Source organism: Hibiscus syriacus, unplaced genomic scaffold (assembly GCF_006381635.1).
Source record: "Hibiscus syriacus cultivar Baekdansim isolate YM2019G1 unplaced genomic scaffold, ASM638163v2 tig00116959_pilon, whole genome shotgun sequence".
NCBI lineage: Eukaryota > Viridiplantae > Streptophyta > Magnoliopsida > Malvales > Malvaceae > Hibiscus > Hibiscus syriacus.
In genome coordinates, this window is record NW_024063485.1 from 403932 (window position 1) to 415091 (window position 11160).

An 11160-nucleotide genomic window follows, 5' to 3' on the forward strand; every position below is an offset into this window, starting at 1 on the left:
ACATCCAACACATATTGTATCTGTCCGGATATCTACTTGAGAAAACCCTTTTACTATGTGTCTTTTCTTCATCTCCTTTAACTTGTTGTAACTCACGTGCCCAAGACGTTCATGCCAAATATCACTGGTTTCATTTTAACGAGTTTTGTCCACATATGTTGTTTCTTCAGACAAAATATAGACCGACTCTATTCTTCTTCCTTTTATAATTTGATTGCCAACTACCTTCATTCTCTTGAATACGGTCACATCTTCAGGCCCAAAGAGCACGTAATTCCCTTCTGCTGTTAGTTGTTGCACTGACAATAGATTCTTCTTTAGACCATGGACAAAATACACCTTCTCGAGTTGGAACTGGTGAGAGGCTTCTTTTAGAAGTGTTGTCTTCCCAAACAACCTTGAATTATTGGTCGTCAACACTACTATTTTTCCTTTGTATTCATCCATGTCTTGCAATTTCTTCGCACCCAGAATCGACAATCCAATCATATTTATAGTTTATTTTTGACTTCATGGTTGCTATGGGAGCTTGTTCCTCCATGTCTTCTTTTATCTCTTTTTCATTAACTCCAACAAAAAATCCAACTTTGGCATCCCATTCTTCCTCACTAATTAATGCTTCCAATGTGACCTCTTTATTCTCCTTTTTGGTGGCCATGTTTCCTTGGAAAGTTCACCTCATGGGGAATCTACAATCTTGAGCAAAATGGTCCTTATTGCCACAGTTGAAGTATTCATCTTTTCTTCTTTTATCATTCCCATCATGTTGTTGGCAGTGGTATTCTCTTCCTCGTCGAGCTCCCCCTGAATCGTTGCTTCTTGTTTTTGTATGACGCTTGTCTCCTTGTTTCCACATTTCTTTCGCCACTTCTTATCTTCGAGGTGTGAATTTCTTCTTGTTGGTGATGAGTGCCTCCTCTTTGTCTTTTAAGGTTGCTCCATTCATTTGTTTAGCTAAAGCCTCTTGATTAGCCAATAGGTTCTCCAACTATAGCAATGATGGTTGAGTAGGTCATCCCCTCACAACAGTTATAAATTCGTTATACTCATGCCTTAGACCATGGATAACAATTCTCTTCATCCTTGCCTTACTTACTTTCTCTTCAGAGGCAAGTTGAGATATCTCACAGCAAATAGATTTCACCTTGGTAAAATATTGAGAAATAGTTAGGTTGGCTTGTGAGATACCTACAAACTCATTTTCCAATAGTTGGAGGCGTGTTTCATTTGTAACACCCCCAACCCTTATCCGACCAGGATACGAGTCCGAAGTGTCACATTGACTTTTCAAAAATTTATTCGTATAAAATAGTGAGTAATTTAAAAACTTTTATAACATTTAAATTATTCAAAACATTTACAAAATTATTCAGAGCTTATACAATATATTCTTTTGATTACATGCCAACTAGAACTTTATATACAAAAATACATATTATTCACCTCTCTTCTGATCTGACATTCGGTAAGGAGAACTGACCTGTCTTGTTCCTCTTTACTTTTCTTTTCGCTTTCCAAACCTACGTGTTAAACAATCACACGCTAAGTCGATGACTTAGTGAGGCATATAAAACATATAATATTTCATATAACATAAAGCATACATAAACATATACCATCATTATCATAATCTCTATCATTATCATTAAGAAACACACATAACATCATATGGTTCGTGTAACACATTTCAAACCACTTACCTTTGATAACCATTTATAAACCCATCATATACATATCACATTCAGTATGCTTGTTTAATCACTTTATTAGCCCATGTACACTAGTGAGAACTTAAGGTATGTGAGTACATTGAGGTTGTGCACACATATGCTGTCACCACAGCTTGATCAATGTCCCGAAGGACCAGTCCATAGATTTCGAAGAACCTAGCTAATCAGTCCATATGTCCCGAAGAACATAGGTAAACAGTCCATATGTCCCGAAGAACATAGGTAAACAGTCTATATGTCCCGAAAAACATAGGTAAACAGTCCATATGTCCCGAAGAACATAGGTAAACAGTCCATATGTCCCGAAGAACATAGGTAAACCCTCGACCCTTGGCATGCCAACTATACCCTAGCTCTCATATCACATAACATGGGCATTATCATTTAGCAGTTCACATTACTTGTCATTTCTCTTCTGTCACATACCACATGTATGTGTAACCATGCATTCCATATCATATCACATGTATCACGTATTGCCTATTCATATGTCATTTCATATAACATATATCATATGTGCATGTAATCACATAGATCGTATCATATAGCTTCATTCATATCACATATTTATATAAGCTCATAGCTTCTTTCACATATACATGTAATCACTTAGTCTATTTTCATGTAATTCGTTTCATTTCTCATATGATTTTATATTCATATCTCACATAGCTCATATCACCTTGCATTGTTTCATATAAACATAGATGTCATATCTTGTTCGCATATATTTTCCATATAACTCATATATCTCATAGTTCTTTCACATAGCTCACTATCATATTTTCATATCATATATCTTATAATAGATTCTTATATCATCATTTGTTTCCTTTCTACCTATTCATAATCACATTAACATGTAATGCAAGCAATATGTATTAATACATACATGTAATCACATAACTTATACCACATGATTCATGTAGTCATTTAGATCATTGTCTTTTAACACATATCCCATAATCACACAAATCATCACATAGATTACCAATCAAATCACATTTTAGGAGTTACTTCTTACCATAGTAACTCCATCACTAGCTCATCTCAAGCCAATGTTTATTCAATAATATAAGTATAAATTAAATTGCACTCACCTTAGCATTGCTTTGATTCGATTATAATCCTTTGATTATTCTGGAACTTGTTTAGGCTCAATATCTACATAAATATATCATTTCAAAACAACTATCAGAAGCCTAAACTTTAAACTTGATGTTAATAACTTAAACCGGTTTAATGAATCAAATTCCATTTTTTTATTTAGGGGGGAATCGATACCCCATAGGGGAATCTGTTCCCGGGGAATCGATATCCCCCAGGGGAATCTGTACCCCCTGGACATTCTGGAAATTTTCGACCAAGAGGGGGAATCGCTTCCTTTCATAGGGTATCGGTTCCCTCTACCCAGAAATTGTATTTTAACCCCAAAAAATCATCAATTCTTCACTTAATTCTTCTATTTTAAACCCCTATCATGTCATTAAACTCAACTACCATTACTTAAACCAACTTATATCCATGAAAATCATCTATAACTTCAAAATCCTATCCTTCATATGTAATTCAAGAATCATACTCAAATTTCAATATGTTCTAAATACAATTCTAACACTTCTATCTTCTTATTCTCATAGATGACAAGTCAAATTCAACTTAAAATTCAACTTATCAACTATATTCCATGATTTCATATAAAAACTCATTTTCTTAAATCTCTTATAACTTCTTTATCTTTTGACTATAAGACAACTTAAGCTTTCCTTAAGCTTAGTTATCATCTAGTGATCATAACCCAACTTTTAAAACAACAAATAATTAACAAAATAGCAAACTCACCTTTGATGTCTCTCTCTCTCGTATGGAAGAACAAAGGAGATGAAGTGGAGAAAATATCTCCTCATCCTTATCCCACATGCCTATATATCATTTAATTATAATTTCCAAGTCAAATGACCATTTTGCCCTTTAATTCTTTTAATAATTACTAACAACTTTCAGGACATATCTCCACATAAATCATTAAATTATTCAATTATTCTACTTTAATCACCATATTCTGAAATTTTACAATTTTGGTCACTAACCCGTATTTTGGGATGTTACAAATCTCTCACCCTTAAGAAAATTCGTCCTCGAATTTTCATTGTACAAATAGATGGGTAATTGCATACCCATATCTTATTTGCACTCACTTACACACTACTTTATTATCCAACTTATTTATTTCCATCAAAACATAAGCCTTCATCAAACTATCCATATATATATATTCTTTCAGTCAAAATAATTCATTAGCTATTTCATTCACTTATCAAACCTTCATTCTCACTCATCCCTAATACAAATTCTTTGGTTCGAATTTAACCATTCCATTACCTTTGTCTTATAACTGATCACTAATATTCATATTCATATTCTTAAACCCTTCCTTGGTCTTTTAATATTCTCCAATTAACATTCATCTCTTTCACTTTATTTTGTCCATGTTGTAAAGAAACTATTCTATTTCAGAACGATAAAGTTCCTTTAATACTATAATTTCCAATCCGTCTGAACGGATTGGCTCTATTCTCTAGCGGGGAATACAACTAATTCATATATGGTTTAAAGGTGAAAACCAGTATCTCTATCTTTATTTGATGATGCTTAACTTTATGAAGCACTAATTTTCTTAATCATCTGAGATATTTGTTCTCTAATTCTTTCATTCTGAGCTCTTTCTAGAGCTTTAACATGATTTACCATTTCTTGAAATAAGAACAAATTTAAAACAGTAACACTATTTTGATTTAAGGCGCAAGCCTTAAACAACCAATCACATATATTCTTCTTAATCGAAATCATTTCAGCAATAAATCTACTTAACTTATTAAACTTATACACATACACATGCACGTATAATTTCCTTTCTTCAAGCTCATATATTCGAGCTTCATTTGTCTTATGAACTCATTATCGATTTACTTATTCTTGAACTATTTTATAAACCATAACCACGTCACTTGATCTTTCAATATTTTTATGGTGACCTTCATTCACCATATTTTATCTTATCTACGTAGTAACGAAACTTCTCAATTTAATTTCTCATCTTTGGAGAAATGAACACCTTCTAGCATTATCTTCATATCAGTTATCCAAAGGTCTGTAACAACAGAACCTTTCTCAAATTCACCCTTGAACTCGGGTGCACTTAACTCTATTCGATACATTCATTCTATGAGTTAACAAAGTATACAATTTAAAACACATCGGAATATCATTCAACATCATGAATCATTCTCTAATCTTATACAGACATTCCCTGAGGTTTTCGCTCTTCTCCCTGCCTGGCCAGGGCAGGTGAATGCTATTACCTTAAGGTCTATCGCCTTGTGCTTCACTTTGGAAGCTCTTATATATTCATGTGCTCATATCCTTACTTCTATCACATATCACGTGTTCATATGATCATCCAATTCATATCATATAACATATGTCATTTGTATATGTTCACATATCATCTATCATATTATATAAACATATATATATCTCATAACTCATTCTCAGTATTCACTTATCATATATAACATAACAATTTAACTCTATTAACAAGACAACACACTCCTTACCCTATCAGTTCAGAAATTTTTTCACTTTGTGTGGGCATGTACACTTTTTAAAACACTTTCGACTTCGTTTTTAGCCTAGAATCGGCTAAACCGTAGCTCTGATACCATTAAATGTAACACCCCCAACCCTTATCCGACCAGGATACGAGTCCGAAGTGTCACATTGACTTTTCAAAAATTTATTCGTATAAAATAGTGAGTAATTTAAAAACTTTTATAGCATTTAAATTATTCAAAACATTTACAAAATTATTCAGAGCTTATACAATATATTCTTTTGATTACATGCCAACTAGAATTTTATATACAAAAATACATATTATTCACCTCTCTTCTGATCTGATATTCGGTAAGGAGAACTGACATGTCTTGTTCCTCTTTACTTTTCTTTTCGCTTTCCAAACCTACGTGTGAAACAATCACACGCTAAGTCGGTGACTTAGTGAGGCATATAAAACATATAATATTTCATATAACATAAAACATACATAAACATATACCATCATTATCATAATCTCTATCATTATCATTAAGAAACACACATAACATCATATGGTTCATGTAACACATTTCAAACCACTTACCTTTGATAACAATTTATAAACTCATCGTATACATATCACATTCAGTATGCTTGTTTAATCACTTTATTAGCCCATGTACACTAGTGAGAACTTAAGGTATGTGAGTACATTGAGGTTGTGCACACATATGCTGTCACCACAGCTCGATCAATGTCCCGAAGGACCAGTCCATAGATTCCGAAGAACCTAGGTAATCAGTCCATATGTCCCGAAGAACATAGGTAAACAATCCATATGTCCCGAAGAACATAGGTAAACAGTCCATATGTCCCGAAGAACATAGGTAAACAGTCCATATGTCCCGAAGAACATATGTAAACCCTCGACCCTTGGCATGCCAACTATACCCTAGCTCTCATATCACATAACATGGGCATTATCATTTAACAGTTCACATTACTTGTCATTTCTCTTCTGTCACATACCACATGTATGTGTAACCATGTATTCCATATCATATCACATGTATCATGTATTGCCTATTCATATGTCATTTCATATAACATATATCATATGTGCATGTAATCACATAGATCGTATCATATAGCTTCATTCATATCACATATTCATATAAGCTCATAGTTTCTTTCACATATACATGTAATCACTTAGTCTATTTTCATGTAATTCGTTTCACTTCTCATATGATTTTATATTCATATCTCACATAGCTCATATCACCTTGCATTGTTTCATATAAACATAGATGTCATATCTTGTTCGCATATATTTTCCATATAACTCATAATTCTTTCACATAGCTCACTATCATATTTTTATATCATATATCTTATAATAGATTCTTATATCATCATTTGTTTCCTTGCTACCTATTCATAATCACATTAGCATGTAATGCAAGCAATATGTATTAATACATACATGTAATCACATAACTTATACCACATGATTCATGTAGTCATTTAGATCATTGTCTTTTAACACATATCCCATAATCACACAAATCATCACATAGATTACCAATCAAATCACATTTTAGGAGTTACTTCTTACCATAGTAACTCCATCACTAGCTCATCGCAAGCCAATGTTTATTCAATAATATAAGTACAAATTAAATTGCACTCACCTTAGCATTGCTTTGATTCGATTATAATCCTTTGATTATTCTGGAACTTGTTTAGGCTCAATATCTACATAAATATATCATTTCAAAACAACTATCAGAAGCATAAACTTTAAACTTGATGTTAATAACTTAAACCGGTTTAATGAATCAAATTCCATTTTTTTATTTAGGGGGGAATCGATACCCCCCGGGGAATCTGTTCCCGGGGAATCGATACCCCCCAGGGGAATCTGTACCCCTGGACATTCTGGAAATTTTCGTCCAAGAGGGGGAATCGATTCCTTTCATAGGGTATCGGTTCCCTCTACCCAGAAATTGTATTTTAACCCCGAAAATCATCAATTCTTCACTTAATTCTTCTATTTTAAACCCCTATCATGTCATTAAACTCAACTACCATTACTTAAACCAACTTATATCCATGAAAATCATTTATAACTTCAAAATCCTATCTTTCATATGTAATTCAAGAATCATACTCAAATTTCAATATGTTCTAAATACAATTCTAACACTTCTATCTTCTTATTCTCATAGATGACAAGTCAAATTCAACTTAAAATTCAACTTATCAACTCTATTCCATTATTTCATATAAAAACTCGTTTTCTTAAATCTCTTATAACTTCTTCATCTTTTGACTATAAGACAACTTAAGCTTTCCTTAAGCTTAGTTATCATCTAGTGATCATAACCCAACTTTTAAAACAACAAATAATTAACAAAACAACAAACTCACCTTTGATGTCTCTCTCTCTCTCGTATGGAAGAACAAAGGAGATGAAGTGGAGAAAATATGTCCTCATCCTTATCCCACATGCCTATATATCATTTAATTATAATTTCCAAGTCAAATGACCATTTTGCCCTTTAATTCTTTTAATAATTACTAACAACTTTCAGGACATATCTCCACATAAATCATTAAACTATTCAACTATTCTACTTTAATCACCATATTCTGAAATTTTACAATTTTGGTCACTAACCCGTATTTTGGGATGTTACATCATTCTTCTTCGAAAATAATTTTTCTAAAGTCTCCCAGGCTACTTTTGGTGTCTTCTCATCATGGATGTGTTTCAATAGGTCCTCCTCGATTGTAGTCTCAAAAATAAATAAAGCCTTCCCAGCCTTGATGTTCCATTTTCTCAAAGCTTCACCATTTTTTTGGTGGAGGAGTTGTATTGCTACCAATGACTATTTCCCATAAATCTTGACCTTATAGGTAGGATTCTATGTAGGTCTGCCAATAACCATAGTTGTGGTTATTGAGCTTCTTGATTCCACTCCTCGTGCTTGCAAGATCTGCGATCATGAAAGATTTTCGACGTCAAGTAGACTTGGTCCTAGAACAATGAGTTTCACAGTTCCTAATTGTGCTACTGTAGAATCTCCCCTTAGAGCCTTGCTGTTAGCACATCGATGTAAGCATAAAAAATATTATTATTTCCTCAAGGAAGTAGAAGTAGAAGTAGGTGAAAGTAACAAGCTCTTTACTCATTCTTCCAAGAATACAAAATTAATGAAAAGCACAGCTTCTCTTCTGTCTTGAACAAAAAAACAGCATTTCCACTTAGTGACGATGTTCCAAAGAGCCAATTATGCACATCCCAAAACACTTCCACGGCCATCGCATCCACCAATATGGTATGGTTCCCTCTGAACTTCCACAGCAGCCGCTCGACTCGCATCGAAGCCTTTCTATCGATGCGAATTATAAGGCACGGATCGGTCAGGCCGAGCGTGTCGCATTCGATCATCAGATCATGAACTCGACGGTTGTCTCAAAACCGCGCCTTGGTTGCAAACACACTCTTGCCGAAAACATGCTCCTTCCCGGCCACCAAAATGGCACTCGAAGGAACATGATTTGCACCGGTTCTCTTACATGCTTCTTTCCTCATGTCCCCAAGAAGCAACACCGTTTGCTTGTTGGCAACGACGACAACGTAAAACCCTTCAACTGGTTCGGGACTGGATCAGAACCAAGCCCACGAAAGGTCCCAATGTACATCGATTTTACAAGAAAATGGTTCTAAACTCTTGGACCCTTCTCTCTTGGACGGACAACAACCAAGGCTTTACATCAACCTCACAAACACATTGATTTGCAGAATCATCAATACCTATACTCAACCTTTTCCCCATCAAGCACTTGGTCCAAGTAACAGATATTAAACAAGTCCGACCCCAAATTCGACATTGATGAACACAGGTAACCAAATTCTGTGCAGTTTTACTAGTACTTGATGATGAAGAATCAGCCACTTGAACTCCATTTTTACCAAAACAAGATGGAAAATCTCTCATCCCCCCCTAAAATTCAGTTCTTTTCCTCTTTAGTTCTCTACACAAACTGAGAAAATAAATTAAAGACAAAAAAAATGAAAATTTACGGAAAAATATTGAAGGGAGCCTTTTCCTTTTTTTTTTTTTAAGTTTCATTGGCCTGTGGAGAATATATAATACGTACAAATAAATTGAGTTTTAAGACATGGAAAAGGAAAAGGCGCTGCAATTTGCTTGCTCGATTTATGTATATTAATTAATTAATCAATTAAATCTAATATTGATACTTTAACATGACGACATGCTTTTATATATATAACAATGAAGACATGGTTAGCATGTTAATGGTGGTATACTTCCATGATCCATGATTACTATGTTTATCGTTTTTTAGTTTAAAGGTTTAGGAAATATACGTATATTGTTAAAATTCAAAATAATATATTTAAAGGGTTAGTTGTTATCTCGATAGATTTTAGATTTGAATACAACATCGACAAAGATATTTAAATTATTTTGTAATCACTTAGACTAATAAAGATTTTTAATACCAACAACCAATTGGTATACTGGGATGAGACACTAGGTCCCTTAAACAAGGTTAGAGGTTCGAATACTGACGTTTATGAAAGAAGCAAACTAGGTTGGGAGGGTCTCCCTCGCCTATGCAGTATCCGATCTGGATTAATAGGTCAATAGATCAGGATACCAGTGATTAATTCAAAAAAAATAGAGATTTTTAATACAAAACTTTGGTGATCTAAGTCTCCCATATTTATATTTTTTGAAGTGAATTTTCATTGTAAAATCGTTATAAAAGAAAGGTAGATCCTTCAATAGTGCACAATGCCATTTTTCTAAAGAGACGTCTTAGCTAGACTTATTCAAGCAATCCATGTAACCTATACTGGATTGCTGAATATCCTCCTCATTGGAAATTCAAAAAGCTCATTTATTTTTTTATAATATTTCTAGTTATAAATAATCTCACTATATGTATAATAAATTTTGAAATATATACTTATTTTTAATTATAATTTACAGTCTGGATTTTTATTTAATCATTTTGTTTGGATATAGTGTCTAAATTACACAAACTTCTTTTCATTTAAAAAAATGAGAATAATAAACATTTGAGCTCGTTTAAACTCATGTCCTTCTATACGTTACAACAACATGAATAACAATCAAATTAGGATTTAATCAGCTATTTATTTTTGTTTGTCTTTATAGTATAGTTGTTCGTTTATTTTTTTTTGAATTTTTTTATTTTTATTTAATGTTATGATAATTTGACTTTTCGTGTTGTATTCATTACATTACATCTCTTGATTAGAAAATGTCAATAATCTTGTATAGTTAGATCCTTTTTTTGTGATAATTTGCGATGCACTTAGAATTGTTTGTGAAGTAATAAGATAGATTGATTTTCTCAACTGTTAGAGTTTGACTGGAATTCAAAGTGGCACAAATTAATTAATGTTTAAATTTAGTAAAGTAAAAATCCTAGTTTGATTAAAAATAGATAACTTTGGAGATTTTTATTTTATTTAGTTTTCCTTTGTAATCAAGTATTTATCTCTCTGAACATATACTAAGGGTAAAGGGTTAGACATCAAGTTTTTTCTTTTTCCAAAATCCTCTTGTAAATGCTCGATTTGTCCGGGGTGTTATTTGCGTTTTATTTGAGGTTTATATTTTAGTAATTATATTTATATTAGTTAGGTTTATTAATTAATATTGTTTAATTAAATAAATTGTTAGGGTGTTTATATGTTATAAGTATTATTATTATATAAAGTATAAATAAATGATTAATATTAAATATATACATATATCAATCGGAC

The 11160-nt window shown here is 32.7% G+C and overlaps 1 pseudogene; it reads right to left on the reverse strand.

Annotated features, from left to right (window-relative positions):
• Nucleotides 1–8517: 8517 nt before the first annotated feature.
• On the reverse strand, nt 8518–9377 carry LOC120189798 (annotated as a pseudogene).
• Nucleotides 9378–11160: the final 1783 nt, after the last annotated feature.